The sequence below is a fragment of the Parasteatoda tepidariorum genome, chromosome 5 (assembly GCF_043381705.1).
Source record: "Parasteatoda tepidariorum isolate YZ-2023 chromosome 5, CAS_Ptep_4.0, whole genome shotgun sequence".
Classification (NCBI taxonomy): Eukaryota; Metazoa; Arthropoda; class Arachnida; order Araneae; family Theridiidae; genus Parasteatoda; species Parasteatoda tepidariorum.
The window spans coordinates 26,336,843-26,358,799 of NC_092208.1; the positions used below are offsets into that span (position 1 = coordinate 26,336,843).

The 21,957-nt window shown below is 28.5% G+C and overlaps 1 protein-coding gene and 1 long non-coding RNA gene across 2 annotated transcripts in view; one reads left to right on the forward strand and one right to left on the reverse strand.

The window, feature by feature from the left end:
- Positions 1-21,957, reverse strand: part of LOC107452238 (diuretic hormone receptor-like) — a 186,923-nt gene that overhangs the window by 103,139 nt on the left and 61,827 nt on the right. The window contains exon 2 of the mRNA XM_016068585.3: positions 20,887-21,001. The gene's annotated coding sequence lies outside the window, so the exon portion shown is untranslated. The remainder of the gene's footprint in view (positions 1-20,886; positions 21,002-21,957) is intronic.
- Positions 7,087-20,280, forward strand: LOC139425688 (uncharacterized). The gene is made up of 2 exons (XR_011636837.1): positions 7,087-7,222; positions 20,127-20,280. It is a non-coding gene; the product is annotated as an uncharacterized lncRNA (long non-coding RNA).

Below are 21,957 nucleotides of genomic sequence, written 5' to 3' on the forward strand. Positions count from 1 at the left end.
AGAATATTTTTTAAGGTAATTGTAGATAGTTAGTTTATTTTAAACTAGATTTCAGCACTAAATACAAAAGCCAAAAAAATAGGCACTTTTATGACCGTTTTCTTGAAAATTAACCGATCGTTAAGGGGTTAATGATGAATTAAAAGTATGTATGGAATGTGTTGAATGTACGTAATTTTAACTTTTGTTACATTACGACATAAAAATTTATTCGAGTAACATTGAAAGTATTTAAAGCTTAAAACAATTATATAACTGTTACTAGTTTAAAGTGATATATAACATTGGAATTTAGACTTTCATCAAAACTTTCTCTATTCTCAAGACCTTCTATATCTTATTATTTTACTTCCTAATAAAAAAAATTTCCGAAGTCATAGAAATAGATATTCTTTTCATTGCCTTTTTTTTCCATTTCAGTTTGAAGTGAAAGCTGAACCTAAAATGATGACGCTAACAGTTAAAACACCTTGAACCACACAAAGCTACCAAGGGTCATTTTTCTCGAGTTTCGAAATGATCAAAAAAATTCTCTTTTAGTTACTCCAGTTCTATATACAATTAACTTTTGTTCAACCGACTCTATTTTCCAAAAAGCTTTCCTTTTCAGTTTACAAAGCTAAAAACATTTCATTGTGTTCTTTATTGCTGAAAGTTTTTTTTTTTTCGTTTTTGACATAATAAATCGAAAGGAATCCTTATGGCTTTTTAATGAAAAACTTCGTTTGTCTATATTAAATGATGAAAGTTGATAGAATGAGAAAAAAAGTCTTGGAAAAAAAACCAATATAAGTAAGCATGAATCTCTTTGTTTAAAAAAAAGAGTTATGGTTGAAGCCTTTAAAAATTTCCGGAAAATTTCAGACATATTTGGAAAAGTATGTTACATTTTGTTGACAACTCTTACTTCACAATGAAGTTCATATAATAGGATTTCGAAATGTTTTGTTCATATTTTCTTTTTCGTCACTGTATATACAGGTAGTAACGTTTTAATCAAAGAAAACTTGTTTAGTAACTTTTCTAAAAAGATTCCAGATTTTGTTTGTTGAATTATTGTTTTTACTTAATGTCCTTGTTTTGCGATGATTGAATTGGAGTTAATGATATTATTAAATACAAAGCTTTAGCATACGAATTCCCGTCTTTTTTCTTTAATTGTCTAAGTCTACAAAAATGCTCAATTTGTTATTTAAAATAATATGTAATGTCATTACATATTTTTTTTAATTAATTTCGGTCAAGTATATTGAAATAATCAACACATTTGTGTAATAAATTTGAGAAAAAATAAGCAAACCTACATTCTAAATTTATAATAGGTATAAAATGACATTAAATTTGTGGGCCATCTTTTTCTAAGGAAAGGGGGGGGGAGGATCAGCTTTTAAAAATGCTTGTCTCTAAAAAATTTCATTATTTTATTTTGCAGGCGTGATTGTGAGCCCAAGTCAAAATTCCGGAAAATTTCTTGAGTTTAAAAAGAAAAGAAAAAAAAGTTTCAATTGAAAAATTAGAAAAAAAATTAAACAAGGTTTTTTTCCTTTTTCTCAATATTCCTTAGTTTGCTTAAAATATATTTAAAATTTTACGTGATGACTTGGTGACCTCTGAGGACAAGGAGAAGTAATTAAAAATTACAAATATGTCTTTCGTTCTTGAGTTTATGATTATCACAACTGTTTACTGATAAAAAATGAATATTAATCATGAATATAAGCTTATAAAGTATCTCTCTGGCTCTCCCTTACAAACAAATAAAATAAACTGTGTTGTTAAGTTCCACCTTTGAAAATTAGATTTCCGGAAACTTCTGTGAGCAATGATTTTTTGAAACGTCTTGACCTTCGATCTCCGGAAACTTCCGGATCCCTGTTAGCGAAAATTTCAGAAATCCGGATTTTTTCGGGAGCACAATCACCCCTAATTTTGGCAACGACCAGATTTGTATCTGTGCTCAAAATATTTTTTTTTATGATTTGAAAAATAAAAAGTATTAGTTAAAAGCAATGTTTTGTAGCAAAATCGTTGAGCTACTAAAATATTGATAGACATGGAATGTCTGAAAATCATTTAATCTTTAAAGCTATGCGAAGATAGCCCCCGAAAATGAGGAAATTCAAAAATTCAAACTGCATTCGTTTGACCATTTTTTGACCACAAATGACCACCTTTTAAATTTTTTTGACCACCCTTATTTTGGACATAATCCTGAAAATTAAATTCGGGGGCTAACTTCGCATTTTCACGCCAAATGAATAAAAATCAAATTTTTATATTGTANCATGGAATGTTTGAAAATCATTTAATCTTTAATCGAAAATAGAGCTAGTGAAGTGGTTTGAGCTAAAAATAACGCATTATACTGAATAAGATTAAAAATGACTGCTAAGTACATAGAGAAAAAAATTCTGACAAAAAAAATACCGAACTGTATGGCAATGACATTTCTGGTGTAAAAAAAATTTTGGTTAATAAAATTAAAATATACGATACTTAAACCATTCATTTGGTAATTTTTCTTTTCATATGGTAACGGTTTACCGGAAATCCTACTTTTAAAAATTATAGTTTTTATTATCACACATTTAGTAAAAAATCAAAACTGAAAAGAAAAATTAACCTAATAAATAATTTTTATGCTAAGGCAGCTGTTCTCAATTTTTTGAGAACTCTAAATGATCGAACCTTTTTAGCCTAACTCTGAGACTTTCAATTCTCCGAACTCTGAGAAGAAATTACATTAGCTACTATCAAAAATATTAATCAACTAATAATCATTATTTCTTTTGAAATATTTAATAATTAAAATTTCATTTATTATTTTGAAAACATTTAATTAATGAATAAATAATGAAATGTTTTCATCGTGCAATTCTAGCAATACTAGGCTTAAAACTGGGTTTCAAGTCAGACAGTTGAATTTACAGGCTTAAAGGCCATCTACACTACTTCATAATTTGATTATGCATAAACTGGAAATCAATGAGTAAAAATGCGGTTTTTGCTTGCATAAAAAGGGAAAAGGACCAAAATAAACGTTGAAAATAGTTATCAGATCAATATTAAACAACTAATAGAAAATTAATTAGATATAAATTTTATTACAGGGTTTAGTAACTGATAATGTTGTCCTAACCTTTGGAACCCTAGTGACCACTCCATGGAACACAAGGGTTTAGTGGAACACCATGTGGGACAATCTGCTCTAAGGTATCATGATAAAATAAATAACATATATTTTAAAATCCTATTTTATAGTTAAATTTACCAGAATCATTACTAAAACTGTCCGGTAAAAATTGACATGCTTTTTAGTGTTACCATAGAGGCAAAAACACGGTAATTTTTACCGTTTGCAGATTTGATCATACTTTCTTTTCTCAATGTAATTTAAGGTTCTTTTTTTTTCTTTTTGAAACCTTCGTTAATTTTCAAACAGTTTTCTATGTCACGTTTTACACAATGCTTCATAATATTTGCCTTCTAGACATGAATTTTGAGTGGTTATAAATACTTATCCAGATGAAAAAGACCTAGATTTAAAATGCACGAAAAAAAACTCGAAATACATTTTATTATTTTGCACAGATATCATAAACTATGGAACAAAAGTTAAAATGAAAACACTACGTAAATACTGATTAAATAAGACAAAATATGACGTTTAAGAATAAAAAAAAAACACGAAATAGCACGTTATAAAAACTGAATAACAGTTAAGACTAGATTAAATAATCAAAAGGGGACGTTTCGACTTTTCTCTTACTGATTGCAGATAAACTAAATCATACGATGAAAATAGTATTTACTTTAAGTTATTACAACTATTACTTGTCTATCCCTTACTTCTATTTATTTAACCAACCATAAATTACTATTCTTCTCTAAATTCAACATTCACATTTACGTTTTTTTTTACTGAAAATGATGAACTACAATACTCAAATGATATTTAAACAACAGGCACGAAAAAGATCTTCCCTTAATGATTTTGCTAACTTTAGTTCAAGTCTCCAACCAATCCTATCGGAGAAATATGAGAGATTATCTAGTCCCAACTTCTATTTTTTTTTTCTGTTTAAACATTTGTTTAACTGATGAGCACCAGAGTGCAGTATCGTATTAAGTAGAATTAAATGTTTTTTTTTGTTTTGTTTTTTTGTGGTCTGTTAAATATATCCAAGAAATCTCGTACAGGCATCTTTTTCATTAGGGATGTAATGAATATTCAGCCACTATATGATGTTCAGCCCTTTTGCCGAATATTCGGTCGGAATGTTTGGCCAAATTTTTCGGCAAAGTAATTTTTTTTTTAAGGAAAAGTGTTTCTTAACAAAGTTTTTTTCTTGGAATTCGAATAGATTTGATACAGAAGAATCTAAAATCGTAATTTTTAGTTTCATTGGAAATAGTTTTTACAAATCTTACTTAAGTTCTATTACTCGCATACGTCTTACAAATTTATCTTCTAGAAGACAAATGGAAAATCGAAATTTGATGAATAAAACTAGATCACGTTACTCTGAAGTAGCTTTGTATTGCTGATTTTTTTAAGTTTTGTTTTATGAATTTTTTTGTTGTTGTTTTTCTTAAAGCGCGGCATTTTAACAGAGCGTTTCTGATACTATCACTCTTTTGCTGACAGATAAACGGTAACATAGAAAAATGATATTCAACGTTAATAAGTTCTAAGAATTAATAACGAATTTCTTTCTTGTATCTTTTCTGCTTTTATATTAACTTTTCTTTTAAATTACGTCCATATTATGACACAGCAATTTTGAAAGTGCGTTTCTACCGAACGTTATTCTTATATTGTTTCTTTTTTGTTAAACATATGGCAAAAGGAAAAAGTTGAATTGAGATTTTTAGAGTTAAATGTTTCATTTAAAAACTGAAAAAATAATTTTTGTTTTGCTTTCAATTTTTTTAAAAAAAAAACTTGTTTTTATTTGAGAAGTGGCAATTAAGAGAATTTCTATTCGCTTAAGTACATTATCTACGCCCGGTGGCTGAGTGGTAGCGCTTCGATCCTGGTTCTGGTTCGATCCTAGGGCCGGGCAAAGGTTGACTCAGCCTTTCATCCCTTCAGTGGGTCGATAAATGAGTAACAAGCATGCTTGGGAACTAAACACTGGGGGTTTCGCGCTCGGCTGACCACCTGACCGGAACATCTGCTCATGTACCCCAGAGCCCAAGGTCAAGAAAACTGTGATGGGCACAGTAGGCCTTGTCCCTTTATGGGCTGTCGCGCCACTGAGTTAAGTTTAGTAAGTACATAATATTTTGTTCTTATGGAGATTTTATGATAGCACGCCATTTTTAAAAGCGTTTCTGATATACTATATATATTTTAACGTCTTATGGTGACTTTTTTCCGGGTAAAAATTATTAGTTTTTAGTCAGTTTTTAATTTATCTTAAATATTTGATATGGATAACTTATATAATAATTTTTTCCCTTTACCGCATACCAATAATATAGATTAATTTTTAATGATGACTAAATTTATTCATAGTTAAAAAATATTCATTTATAATTTTAAAAAAAAAACAATGTTGCTGTTCGGTATTTGGCTAAATCACTATTTGTTACATTCCTGATTTTCATTCAGAAAAATAATTTTTCGTAGCAATTTTTATCTATTGTGCCCTCTCCCTTCAAGCAGAAAAAAGTTAATTCTTTTACGTATCTAGATTAATATGCTAAATTGAGAAGAAAAAAAGTATTATCAAAACTACAATAATGTGATGCCACAATTGGCATACACATATTTATTTTTTATCTTTTAAAATATCTTTCATTACTTAAGCTGATTTTTTATTAATAGAATTATATTTAAAATAAATCACAAACTTAATCTTTTTAAAACAAACATAAAATATTTATTTCTTCTCTTCCAGATCAATGTAACGGATACTTTTTTATTTCATTACTAATGCAGACTTATATATTCACTGTCGCCTTTAATCGAAAACAAAAATCTATTTATAGCTTTTTATTCTAATTTTCCAACAGCTAAATGTTTCGGTTGCATTGTTGTAATAATTCACATAAATTTGTTGGCGACTCGTGATCGCCAAGGTATTCTTTTAAACCCAATATTGATATGCTGGTTGGCCTTGTTTTGGCTATGTTATAATTTATTAAATCGCCAATTTTGGATCTCCGCTTCTGTGTCCGTTGGGAACAAATTACATGTGCTTTTTAATTTGGCTTTTGATTAGGCAGGTTGAGGGGGTTTTGTCTCCCATGGCCTGTCCTTAAAAATATTATTATGCAAAATTGATTCAACTGAAATTCGTATGAATGATTTTTATATTTTGTAACTCGAGCTCTGCAAATATACTTCTAAATAGAAGCTTTTTTTATTAATTCTAATCCGGCTCAACTATTATTTTCATCACCCTTCAATTTTCATCGCAATCTTCAATTTGTCAATACACTTCTCCTAACCACCCTCCAACCACACTGGAAATAATTCCTTCTTCATAAAATGGTACCCTGAATTCCTATCTTTCCTCATAAATAATATGGTAAAATTAGCCGTGTTTGGAATGGGACCACTAAAAAAACTTTGTAACAGGTTTGAACACATTTAAAACAGGTTTGAACACATTTAAAAAAAGGTTTTACACATTTGAAATATCGCTCATAATATGGGTAGTAATAGTAATAAATGAAAATTGTAATATAAGTGGATAATAAGCATTATATTTGATTAAATAACGTTGGAAATTTTAGTTCATTAAAAAAATTAAATGGGAAAAAATTGACTTTTATTAAACTGTTCTCTATTTGAATGAAATTGATTGTTATTTAAATTTCTCCTCTCATTTCGATTCACTTATCATGATTAAGCCCTTGAATAATTGCTGAAATCCCTAGGTGAAAACTAAACAATCGAATTATTAATTTTAAAATTAAACTGAGCATTTTTCTTGCTTTGTTGGTGACAACAGATAAATGATAAATATCCTTTAAAACGACCCAAAGTTTTGACATTTTGGAAGATAGCCAACACATACACGCTTCATCGTAAGGTGAGACTTCCTTTTCTACCCTCTTTGCATATAAATTCGCGGTAAATGTGTTTATGTTCTTTGAAAGTTCTGTGCCAAAAATTGTGTTTTGAGATTTATTTTTGCTTAAAAAAAATTGCAGTTGATGGAGACAATGCTTGTTTACAGTTACTTCATTTAAAGAACCTTGGGTTGAGGTACATATTTTTTTAAATCATTTTATATCCGGTGTTCTATCTTAGTCTACATTCAAAAATATTTTTTAAAAAATTGCATTCTTCATATTTTAATAGTTTTGTTTGGTATTTAAATTATAAAAATGGAAAAAATTTAGCTGGCAAAAGTTAAATATTGACAAAAAAACCTTTAGTAGATGGCTCTGAATATATTTCGCATTTTGAAAAAAGTGTTATCTTACTTAAGCTGTGAAAGCATTTTTCGTTACAGTTAATTATTTAAGAAAAATATTAAGTTTTGATAAAAATAGATTTTTTTAAAAAATTATATGTGATTCATAAAATTATTTTTTTTCTAAAAAATACGGATCCCATGGTCTAAACTGCTCTAAGAAGATTCCTTTTCTCCCACATTTTTGCTTACTTACTTTATAACATAGTTTCGTTCAGTTTATTTATTTTTTTGCAATGATTACGTTATAGCATTTGTGTTTGTATCATAACATCTGCTCCCGACGTTGAGAGGTCAAAGTCGGGAAGTTCGTTAGATGTCAATTCTTTGATACTATTAGCTCAGAAACAGAAGCTGGTTCGACTTTCAAAGCTTTCTTTTAATAATGCTTTCTTTTCAAGTTTTCTGCAGTACTTTCGAGCCGAGTCTTCCACTATTTTATACTATAAAACGAAGATATTTCATTTACATCTAACAATTGTCCCTCTGATTGTTAATTTGCAGTCGTGTTTTGAAAGGATATATCCATAATAATTTTTATGAATCATTTATTGAGGAAAATAGTTAAGAAAAGCTATTTGCAAACTATATACATGGGGCAGAGATCCTGGATATAAATTTACTAAGTCATTTACAAAAGACAAGTGCGCGCTTTTTCCACATGTACCATATAGTTATTCTTTCATGTCATGTGATTTATAATATCCAGACTTCTTTGTTAGAATTGACGATATAATAAGATCATACGACCGGATGAAGATGAATTAATATCTCAAAATATTTATTGATTTTAATGGGAATTCGACTTCATTAAGATATTTTACTGGTCAGTATAGACTCTTTTTATAAATAAAGATTACATTTTTCTTCAATTAAAGTTAATACATACTCGAAGAACCTAGTTTATTATGTTAAAGAGATTATTTAAAGCTCTCATCTATTAGAACGGCTAGTCTACCATTAAAATATATTTCTTTTTATGTTTAGTTTTTAAATCCATCTGTTTGGTGTTCCCATAAAACCAGAAACGAAGCAAATCATTTTTTGGCAGTTTTGACCATATTTTTTTCCTTGGCGTACCTATGCCTTGGAAGTAAAACCGAAATAGTAATTAATGATGAACACATTGTCACAATCAGGTTTTCAGACACGAAATTGTAGAGCCTTAACCTCCAGACTCCCCCTAACCATAAAGCTGTTACAGGACAGCTTTACTGCAGTTAATATTTAAATTACTTGAATTGTGCAACTATAAGTATATTACTTATTTAATACGTAAAGTAATGTACAGTTAATTAAATTAATATTTACATCAAATGTATAAATTACTTTGCAAAGATATCTTAAAAATGTTTTAAAATACAATATAATTTTCCATTACTCGAAAGAAAATTCCCTAAAAAGAAATATACAATGGAAAGAGATAGGAATGCATAAAAGAAGCCAAAGCGGTGCCTATGCGCCCAACAGATTTTCACATGCATATTTCAAATTTCAAAGCCATAAAAAAGTGAATATCTAATAAAACTGCTGGAGAAAATAGCACAGATAACATGCATCGTTCTCATTTTTAGCGAACAAAAATATTTATCAAAAAGTTCTCGTAAGCAACTGTGAGGATCATAAAATTTGACTACCAAACGACGGACTTATTCAAAGGCTTCATTGTAAAAAGTACCATTTCAAATATTCTTCTACCTTAAAAATGTAAATTCACCTTTTTTTACATCATCGGAAAAAAATTATAATCAGCAGCGGCGAAGTGAATCAGTATTATATTCAAGTTTAAACATTTTTATTATTAGTTTTATTATTAATTAAATATATTACTATTAATTAAAGCCCAAATATTTTTTAATTATCGATTAAACTAAATTGTGGTAAAAAATGTTATGGTCATTGATTGCCGTAAATAAGATTGAAGCGAATCTGAACATTGGACAAATGAAAAGAGCAGAAATATTTATTAATTTATTAATCTTGGCAGACCATGTTGCGCTTTTATATATAGTTACATTGCAGCATACTTAATATACATTTTATAATGGAAGATAATGCCAGGCCATTATCGGCTCCCTCTTTCAACTTGGAGCACCCCCCCACCCTATCGAAATTCTCCATAGCCATCGGGATACCAGAACTTGCAAATCTTGTTATCAAAACTTTTGAAGGACTCTAATCTTTGCACTAGCACTGTATGCATAGACACGACAACAACAACAACAACGACAATGGAAGATAAATTCTTTACTTGCTTATTAAATGCCATTTTTGACCATTTATGTTCATATTCTTCAATAATATATATGTTATGAACTGACATTATGTTATGAACTATTTTATTTATTACTTATTTTAGTAGTAAATTTTGATTTTCTCGTAATTTATCAATCTAAATAGAAATTCAACAAGCAAATGAATCCACGAGGGTAGTGTGAGCACAAAGTTGTGGACATGCTAATACTAAGCTTTCTATGATAGTAATGTACACTGTAAAAAAATTCCGACTCAAATTACGGTAAATAGTATCGGCACTCAGGGAGCCATTACTTTGTACCCTAAAATCCATTTTTACCGTCAAGTTTTAAGTAACAAAGAATTTTGCATACGAAATTTTTTACAGTAACTAGTGGGTTGCGCCTCCTGCTCGCTAACGCTCGCCAATCCCCGGAAATTGCTACGCAATCTTATATGGTTTGCTTCGCTCGCTACTAACTTAGGTACATTGCAAATGAACAAAATTCTAAGAATTCAAAACAATCATTCAAATCCATATAACAACTTTTTTTTTAAAAAAAAATTACATCTTTTTAGTAAATACTAAGTCATTAAAACAAATTTGAATTCAAATAAATGACATGTAATTCGTTAAACCTTTTAGAAATGTGCTATAGTATAATTCGTGATATAAATCAAAAATCGTCAAATAAATTCGTAATATATATAAATTCGTGAAAAAAAACGCTTTCGACAATATAGTAAAATAGAGATCTATCGACGACGACTACTCACTTCTGCCTAGCTTAATAGTATGAGATTGCCGCAGCTGATAGGGTGAATTTCGGAAGAAATCACATTTGGTGAGAATGCTCTCTCTGGTTACTTCAGCTTCCATTTTTAAAAGCGCTATATGTTGAGCCACCTCAGCTAGATTTGGCATGTGACATTTTTAGCGACAATCATTGGTCGATTTTCTAGCGTTGCCATTCGGGGAATTGTAGTGAGGCTTTTTTTGTCGCCGTGTAAGAAAAATATATATAGAGATATTTACTATAAAATTACTGTAATTACTGTAAAAATTACGATACTAAAATTTTAAGATAAAAATTTAGTTTTTAGATGCTGCACTGAGGTTGTCAGTACGTTTTACCGTAATTTCATCTGAAATGTTTTACAGTGCTGGTCAAGAACCTACATGCCGGAAGAAATAATTCATGCAAACTTACAGAAACTTGGTTTCATATCAAAGCAATGCTAATGGTTTCGTGATGAATTGAATTTTCGTGATGAATTGATTATTAATTATCGTTTGATAAAATTATCGTACTGTATGGTTATGGCATTTCTGGTAACAAAAAAAAACATAATTCTGGTTAATATTACCAAAACATACGATATTTAAGCCATTCATTCGATAATTTTTCCGTTTATATGGTAACGATTTACGGTAAGTTCTGGTTTTAAAAATTACAGAACTCATTACAGCACACTTAGTAAAACAATCTAAACAGAAAATAAAATTTAATCCAATAAATGGTTTTTATATCAAGCTCTTTGGCATCATGATAAAATTACCAAATTTTATCATATATCTTTAAATAATATGTTGTAGATATATTTGTCAAAATCATAATCAAAGCGCTTCGGTAAAAATTAATGACCTTTGTGTTCCTATAGTGCTAGAAGCGCGGTAAATTTTCCATATTCTGGTAGTTTTGACCATACTTTTCTTAGTGAGGTTTTCTTGGGAAAACATAACTTTACAGATTTTCTCAGTTAGTTGCATTATCTGTTTGTAAATTTTATAAATATTTTGGAGGAACTGGAAAGTTCTCCTTTTGAAATATAGGTGATCAAAAATTTCCAATTTATTTATTGAAAAAAATTTCGCGTAATAATTACTATAGGTGTTTTATTTATATATACAAATCGTAGCTATTATTTACTCATAAAATAAAAATTTAGAAGTATGGAAGTAAAAGATAAATTTTATACTCATTTTTATTTTATTCTACATAAATTTTTGACATGTTCATTTCATTAAGTTCGGAATTGCTGGAATTTTCCCATCTGAATGAATATATATATATATATATTTATCTTTTAGAACTCAACTTCATCTTTTACAAATTAACTTTAATGGATCCAAAGGATTTTTCTAACAAAAGTTACGATTCTTTTTTTAACGAAAAAACATTTATCTTAACCTTTTTTATTCCGAGAACTTTGACTCTAAGTATAAAATCCACACAATTATAAAATTCGTAGGCCCAAGGATAATTCTGTGCTAAAAATATTTCTTTGTAAATATTTATTATTTTTTATCACTTTATTTAATAATAGTATAAAAAACTTTGAATTGTAAGGTAAAAATTTTTTTCAAAATTTTTTATAAAATTTTTTGCGCTATTGAAAACTAATATTTTATTGTCAAATAGAAAATTTGAGCGAAATCGGCCGAATAGTTCCTGAGAAATAGAGTTTAAAAATGATGACTTTTTTTCAATTTTGATCATAGTCTAAAAAAGCAATTATAGCATGCAATGCTGGCAATTCGTACATTGCCATTAAAATATATAGATAGTAACCTAAAATATTTGAATAAATTTTATACAAATACACCATAACTTTTACATAATCTTAGTTTTAGTAGAATTTAAATATAAAGTATGAAATCCTTGCAAAACAAACAATTTTATTCATTTTTTTGGAAAGATTTTTAAAAATTATTTGAATCATCTTAATAAAATAGGTGAAAGAAGATTGATGTCTGCAAGTGAAAAAAGCAACTGAAACCATTGAAATTTATTTAATTAAATTAAACAATCAATTATGTTTAAAAACGAAAACGTACATTATATGAAGTTCGATTCTGTGCAATCTTTTTTATCATTTTAGGAGCAAACTCTATTTAAAAACTAAGACTTTTGTCAGTTTCATGATTGGTTGAAGCCGAATTATCATAAATATCAAAACTTCTGCACCGTAAGAAAATGGTAATACGGGCATTTTAATTTGCTCAGTAAACAAAATATTGATTTTCTCGATGTTGTCTTGGCACCCACATCTTACTTTGTAATTACTTTACCAATATTTTCAACTTACTTTTATTTTGTTAAAAGTACGTTAATCCAATTATTTTCATACGAAATTTTTCTTCGCACGTGCCCTTAATTAGCTGAAAACTTGGATTGCAATTTTATGAAAAGGTAACTGAGATAAAATAATATTTGTAAACAAATTTGATTTGGTTTAGTTCTAAACAGGAGTTATTCTGAATTTTTTTCTCCTTGAAAACACTTCCATATTTTCGGGACAAAGCGAATAAAAATATTGGTATTTGGAATAATTTGTTAAAACAACAGATAGAGAATATGATTTAAATTTAATATTTTTACACTCTTAAAAGCGTTAATTTCTTTCATTCAGTCTCTTTGTTAAATTTTAGCAAAATATTTCCATTTAATTTCTCGAGTGTTTCAATTAAAATAATCATAACGAAATAAAGCTAGCCCGATAATTCAGAATTTTAATAATTACTGATTACTGATTGGAAAAATTTTCATTAGAAATAAATTTGGAGAAAAGAAAAAATTTTTTTTAATTATATAAAGATGTTTCAAAACGGAATTTTGTAAAATTCACAAGTAATTTCCATTAGCTAAAAAACTGTAAGTCCTCCGTTTTGTGAAGAAACTGGAATGTGGAATTGATTCCACTATATTTAATTGATTCTACTAATAAAAATGAAAAAATGTTTAAAAAATGGCAATGGCTTTTCTATACAGTATTTCAAATAGAATATTTACATGTTTGCTACTCCAATGTATAGTATCATCCTCCATAGCTTTTAATTAAAATTTCACAAAGCATTATTCAGTTTAAAATAAATAATAATCTTTATTAAGAGCAGGCATCAGAAATTGAGCCATACATAGTCTTTTCTGAGGAAAACCACAAAAATTTTCTCCGCTTGATAACATTCAAAAGCCACACTTCACCTGGTTTGAACCAACACCATATCCAAGAATTAAACGCTGCGTATGAAGAAGAGAAGATTCCTTTAGAAGCAATGCTAAATCGTAACAAATATACATTTCATCTTAAGATGAGCTGGTGTAGTGCAAGAAAGCTACCGACAAAGTCTCTAAAAAGGACCGTGTATCAGTTTTGAAAATTTAACTTCCACGCAATGTGCGTGATAATTTCTTTCTTTAATATTTTATATTTTTTTCAAAATTTCTCTTAACATACAGATTATTGGTTACGTTGGATTATAATTTATTTTAAAGCAAATACATTTATTTATTAAAAGCAACGTACATTAAAAATAATTATGATTGCATTAAAAATAAGTGAATAATTTTAATAAATTATTTGAAACCTCTTTTTAACAGCTTGGAATAATAATCGGATTTTTTCTTTTTCTCAGAGCAAAACGCATCTCTTATTTTCAGCGCTGGCGCAATGCCAAATTTTCTAATGAGTTTCATAAGTTTCTCATCTCTTCCCTATTGGAAAACTTGTGACCGAATTCACGTATTATTTCCTTTTTTATCATATTAGAATCTCATTTTGCTACCATACTTTGTCTTAAATCAGTATAATTTGGGGATGTGATTTATTAAATAACTGCTAAAAAGTTGAAGATTAAAGTTTTATTTCATTTCCTTTCAGATTTTCGTCAATAAAAATAACGAAACATTTGTGAGTTGTCCCGTATTATTTCACATGCTTTAGTATGCCATTGCATTTAAACAAGTACAATAAGAAAACTATTGAAAAATAAAATTACAAATATGAATCACATGTAAAAGAATATTGCTGATTCCATATTATTTCATATGTTAGAGTGTCATTTCGTTCAAAAAAAGAAAATAGAACTAAAACATTACGAAATAATTTACGAATTATTCATAACACTTTATTTGTTTACTAAGTCATTCCATTTTAAAATAGTAAAAAGTGCTATGTCTCAATTACGTATGCGAATTAATAAACATTTGTAATTGATCGCATGTTGTTCATTTGTTTAGTATGTAATTTCATTTAAAAAGTGAAAAATAGGAAAACAATGCTACTAATTGCCGATAAATAATACAAAACATTTGAAATTGATTTCATGCTATTTTATCCGTTCAGTTTGTCATTGCGTCTAAAAACTAAGAATTTTTTTTAAAAAGATATGTTAATAAATAATAATAAATACAAACTATAAAACTTTTGTAATTGTTATTTAAAACAAGAAATTTTTTTCCAACGAAAATATTACGCAATGAATACACGAAATTCAAAGCATTTGTGATCGATATAAAATTATATTATTTGCGTAGGAATACCATTTCTTCCTACATTAAAAAATCGTAAGGGCCACAGACGGCGATGTTGTTTTGGGTGTTCAATTTAACGTTGCATTTTGTTTTGTTGCGCAAAAGCTATGGAACTTAGAATCTTGAAATTACACAGAAACGTGGAAAAAATATAGAAAGTACAAAGAAATTTAAAAAAATTAAATTTGACTATTAATTTGAGAATTATTAACAATTAAGATTGTAAAAAAATATTTTTAGTCCATCTGTAGCCCATTGAAGTGCAACTACGGAGTTAAAATTTAACGCTCTGAAAAAGCCACTTTTATTTGTGAACTTACGCAAATTTTGTTTCAAAAATCAAATTATTTCGAAAGTTATTGCAAGTTTAAGAGCTTTTTCCTGATTTCCCCCTAGCTTTTTGCTTCAAATTTTGACTATTTTTCCATTGTTGTAGAAAATTTATTTACGTTTCACGAGGTCTATTTTGTATTTTTTATTTTTTCATTTTTTTTTTAGTTTATTTTATTTTAAAAACTCGCGCTCGAATCGATGTCAATCAAAGTAAGAAAAAAGAGAGAGACAGAATGTGTTTATGTGTGCGAGAGAGATTACGTGCTGTGAGATATACATGTATATCATAATATTTAAATTAAAAGTTTTAAAAATAAAAATAAAAAAATTATAATTAGCTATAAAAATCGTTCCCTATTTTAATTGTTATACCTCTGGTCAACAAATTCAATTTTTATTTATTTATTATTACACAACTGTACACACACAAACTGTATTCTTTACTTCATTTTTTTTCAAGTTCGGGTAGGGTAAACCAACCAGTGAAGGTACACTACCCAGTGAAGGAACATTTCATATTATTGATTAAAAATAAGAATTTGAAAATTTTTCTTTAGATTGATAACAATAGCTTACTGCCAAACAATAGGAAGTTATCTAGCAATGTTTTGGGTTACCTGGTCAAATAGACTTCTCTGGAAAAATTTTTGAATTTGTTATTATCTCTGCAACACCTTGTTTCTTTGAAAAAATTATAAAGTGAGTGTATGCATTCATATGTTTGAAGTGGGATTAATTGCATTTAATAGTCATATTTTTCTCACTGTGAAAAAGACAATTCAAAATATAGTTATTGAAGTTACGTTTTATTTTTTAAAGCACCATAGCATAATCAAGTACAGAGATAAGGGTGTGTGTATTCACTGGATCACCAAACGATGAAAAACCAGTGAATGAACAAGTGTTCCTTTACTGGTTTTTTTTCCCAGTTAATAAAAATATAAGAAATTTTTTTAATTTTCTTGTACTTTTAGTCATATTATACATCAAAATTCTATTTAAAAGACGAAAAACAACTTCTAACCAGTGAAGGAACAGGCATGTTCCTTCACTGGATCACCAAATGATGAAAAACCAGTAAAGGAACAAGTGTTTCTTTACTGGGTTCTTTTCTCAGTTAATGAAAATAAAAATAAAAATTTAATTTTCTTGTACTTTTAGTCATATTATACATCAAAATTCTGTTTAAAAGACAAAGAACAACTTCTAACCAGTGAAGAAACAGGCATGTTCCTTCACTGGGAATACTTCCAGTGACTGAATAGTAATGTGTGAAATATGATTTTACATGACTCTAGGATAAGTAATTCTGCTATATAGAGGACAACTGAAATTTTGTTAAAAATTGTATGAATAATTCCTGAAATAATTTCAGTTCAAATTGTTAATTTAATAGCTTAATTTATGAAAAAATTATAATTTATATTTATTAATGGGGTGTGTAGTTACATCAAATATTTACAAATCGAAAACTAATTAAATATAATCATAAAAATTTGAACAGAAATTTTTTTCGCTGGCTTTTGCACCAAGAACTCCTAATAAGCTATCATTATAAAACAGCAACGTGATTATATAATTCATAAAAACTACTTTACAATGTTAGAATTTAGAAGCAAGCTACTAACAAAAAACAGAGTTAAACAGAAACGATACTCAATTTCTTCAGAAGCTTGAGAGGGAAATCCCTCAAGATATGTTGCAAATTTTTAACGCAGCATTGACTGAAGAGTCTAACATCGAAAATGTCCAAGAGCCTGTACTTTTTTCAATATGGAAGAAGTACGTATTAAAAGAAGACCACTTGGTTAAGTCAAACTTAGGAACTGAAGCTAGTATTGATAATGAATGCATCTTAGATATCGAATTTAAAATGAGCTCTCATGCTAATCCTCTTTTAGTTGAAGAAAGAAATGATTCTGTAAGTAAAATCAGTACTTCTAAAGATCCTCTAGATCAGTGGTGCGCAAACTAGGGGTCGCGAGCAGGGGTGCCACTCTAAAAAAATTTCAGGACTGAACATATTTTTTGACCAAATAATACTGTCTAGCTTTGCTTACCAAACTTTTAGAAATTTATAGCTCACTAATACCAAAATTTACCTTTCCTTGATAATAGCCTACATATTAAATTCATGTGATTATTTTTTTTCTTTATTTTACGCTTTTTGAGCAAACAAAACGAAAATAACAGCTAACCTTGCATATTTTTTTACAACTATTACTGAACAACCTGAAACCATTCACATCTTTATTTTTCATTTCACCGTTACTTATTTCTTAGCTCTAGCACTATAATTTCTTTCCTTTTAAAAAAAATAATCTTGATTTAACTTTGGCTAGCATGACAATAGGTTACGATGGGGGAAGCAAACTTGAGCAGATTTAGAATAAGCAAATTTATTTACGGAAGTACATGAAGTTCAATCAATCGCATTTGTCAAGACTTTAAGAATAAGATTTAGTGAAGCTGACAAAAAAAAGATAAATAAAAGTCCTGACATCAGTACCATATCATATGTTTTCATTTATATATAACAAATTTTCATTTTGACCAAAAAATTTTTTAAATTTCTAATGAAAAAAAAAAGAAAATTTAATTTAATTGATAGAATTCATTAGTCTATTGATTTTTCTCAAGACTGATTTCAGTCCCCAGGACTGAAGAGTGGCACCCATGGTCGCGAGCCCTGTGGGGGTCACCAGAAGGTTTTTGGGGGTCGCCAAATTTTTATGAAATGCATTATCCCTGCATGCTGCATACTATACTGTGTACATATAAAGAGTGAAGCGCCGTCACTCACTGTTTAATTGCAATTTCATGCTGTCCACTCTTTCTTTGACCGTAATGCGTAATGTATTCTCTATCTGGCTATCCGTGGAAAAACAATATCCCGTTTTATGCAAGAATGCCATCAGAGTGTTAATACAATTTGCATCAACGTATTTATGTGAAACTGGATTTAGCAAACTAGTTTCAATAAAAACTAAATACCGCTCGCGTTTAAACCCTGAAGATGATATGCGAATTGCAATTAGCAACATACATCCAAACATCGATGAGATAATTAGAAACTTGCAGCCACATACATCTCATTAAAGGGCAATTTACTGATTTTTGTGTTATACAAAAAGTATTTTCTTAAAATTATAAATAAAATTAATATGAGTCAAATATGATGATGTTTTTATTCGATGAAACGAAAGAAATGCTCGAAATATACATCGTATTTGTGAACATTTATCTCTAGGGGTCGCCAAAAATTTTCTCTCTACAAAAGGGGTCGCAGTCGAAAAAAGTCAACAAGAGATGGATTTTCTTCAAACTTCAAGACACCGTTCCCCCGTCTATTTTTGAGAAAGGCATTCTAGAAATGTTGCTGAAAAGTCAGAAGAAGTTTGGAAGAACCATTTACATTGGTCAAATATTGAGGATAAAAAGAAAGGTCAAATAAGAAGAAAAACGAATTAATTACCTTTTGCACTAACTTCAGAGAAATGGCAAAAATTTCAAGAGGCTGAAAGATCTAAAAAAGAGTTAAAACAAGAGAATATGGAGAAGAAAAAGAAAGAAAAAATACTTAAAAAAAGCTTCAAGAAATAAAAGGAAAAATAGTAAACAAAAAGGTGATAAAATAATAATGATAATAAACAGCATCGGATGACACAATGATTTGGATTTGTCTGTCAAATTATAAGAATGAATGATTTTTTTAAAATTTATTTTGTATTTAACATCACTTTAATTTCTAGTTAATGAATACAGAAAAAAGTTAGCATTTTACAAGTACTTGTATGGCTTAATTTCACAAATAGTCTTGTTTTTATATATTTGTATGGCTAATAAATTAATAAAGAGCATCAAAAAATAACCAAAATTAAGTGTTCCTTTACTGGGCAATTTTGTGTTCCTTCACTGGGTTGAGCTGTTCCTTCACTTGGTCTTCTTACTACTTGTTATTTGAGCCTCCAAAACTTTAAAAAAATATTATGTAAGTTCTCTACAATTTTTTTACGTAATTTGCAATTAGTAACAAATATGTTGACACTGTCATTTAACTAAAATTACGAATTTTGAAATTAATATGATTTTTTAAAAGGAAAACGAAGCTTAAGTGTTCCTTCACTGGTTAGTTTACCCTACTAATTTTTCAAATCGTCCATCTCGTTATGCTTAAGGGGGGACCCCACCCTGAATATTTCAAAAATTCGGAAAAAAAATTTATTGCATGTTTTGAATCTTTGTACCCTTCCTAATGTCTGTCTAAAACGATTTCTCGGTACCTAACTTCATTTGGAAGTTATACCGGAAAATAGAGAGTCGTTGCTAAGCAGGAAGAAAGCCCGTTTGGCCGTATTAGGAGGGACGACATTCTTTTTGTGTCTCATCCATTCTGTTGACTGTATATAGAAATCTATTGTAGGCATTTCATTTATCGACCATTATATATATGAAATTAAACATTTCCCCCTACCATAAGTCAAAACTTTAAATGCGTTTTTCTCAAAACGCTGTTCTTTGACCCGGCCTAACGTTTTTCTCATGATCTATACAACGAAATAAGCTGTTCTTTATTTTAAATTACGTAAAAATATTCTTTAGAAAGTAGCATAGAATTATTTTAATATTTTTATATTTCTATTTTATATTAGTATTTCAATGAATATTTTTTTAATGAAAAACTTAACTTTTTCTTTAAGTTGCCGCCATTTTGGTAATTTTGCGAATATCAAAAAACCGCTTTGCTACTTTTTAGACAATGTCTTTATGTTTCAGACAATCTAAACAAAATCATTTTCTTGTGTTTCAGGACTTCTAAATCCATGAGGCCAGTGAGGTGCTGCTTTTTCATGACTAGCCACACACGGAGCTGCCACCAACTTATCTTTTTATTATTTTGTAAGGGAAATTTTTTTTAAATGAAATTAAATTGTATCTAAATAACATAAAAGAAACAAGGAGTCTCTGCATTGTCTTTATTAACTAAAAAAAATTCAAGAAAAACGTTAATATTTTATCATCTCAGGATGGGGTCCCCCCTTAATATGATAACAAAATGAACTTAAGTTAAACAAAAATATTTTGAAAACAAAATATTTTGTGTTTTGTAAAAATATTGACTGTTAACAAATGATGAATGAGCATAAATTACAAGGGGCAGCAGCCTCCTAGTCAATTAAAAAAATGGGGAAAGCTATTTAATGAAATAAAAGGTAAAAATAACTTAGGAAATTGAATTTTTTTGAAGAAAAATAACCCACGCTATCGATTTCAAAATAATGAAATAAAACTAAATAAATCTCACTTGTTCCATTAAAATCTAGAAAAGTGTATTTCCTTGCTATTAAAAGAAAGTTTAAACAAAAAGCTTGAAGTCACGCAAAATAGTCATGATCATTGTAATTTAGAGTTAGACATTATTATCACGCGATGTAAGAAAGGACGAAAGATATTCAGCATGTATTAATTTGATTTATATTTGTAAAGAAAGTAGTCATTACTTATAGCGATACAGTGGTAAATAAACAGTAATAATTGATTACGTGGAGAGGTTAAGAAATATAACTCACCAGGAATGTCAAAATAACTCGTTAAGTAAGCAGTATTTTCAGTGTTTATTTATAAACCAATCAGACTACGAGTATATTGGTATCATTTCTGCAAATGTCATCAAAGTATATGAATCTAAAATAAAATAAAAAAGATATTAAGTTAACCAAAATGGTGACAATGAAATAAATTATAAGTAATAGTAATATAATAAGTAATTACGCAAGATAATAGAGATTTTGAGAAACTTTATTAGAAATAATCACAAATCAATATTAAAAAACACGATTCTTAAATTAATAAACCGTCAATTTGTTCTCGTACATAAAAATTTATTTTATAATGATAAACAGCATTCTGCATTTAAGTTCTTCGTATTATTTCCAGCATTCTACAAAAATTTTCTTTTGTATTAATACAAAAATTAGATAGATAAAAAAATAGATAAATTAATAAATAAATTCGATAGAAATTAGATAGATTAAAACTTTCAAAATGTTCATTTTTGCAAAAGCAAGGAGAATTTTTAGGATATGAAATGTGCAATGGGATTGTATCACCTGATAACTATAATATTGAGGTGATAAAAAAGTTAATGCCCTCTAAAAATGTGAAATCATTGCAAAGATTTCTTGGATCAATAAATGTTTACAATAAATTTATAGATAGTTATGCAAATATTTGACATCCTTTAAATAACTTAACTCCCCATTCTGTAACAAAATTTCCACCTGCATACCTTATGCACATGGTAGACTCCCCTATGAAAATCCCTTAAATGAAGAAATCTATCCACCCGTTGAGGAAGCTAAAAAAATAGCAGTTCAAAGAACTAAAGAATATCATGAAAGAAACAAAATTTATTGTGATGCAAGATTTTTAGATATAGACTTTAAAACTGATGAATTAGTTATGTTTGAAGAATTTACTTATCCTAATACGAGGAAGTTGTCACCTCCTTTTAGTGGACCATATAAAATTCCTCAAAAAATTTCAGAAGCTAATTACAAAATAAATAAAAAGAATAATTTAAGTAAACAAAATTTTGAAATTGTACATGCATCAAAGGTAAGGAAATATCATAGCCCACA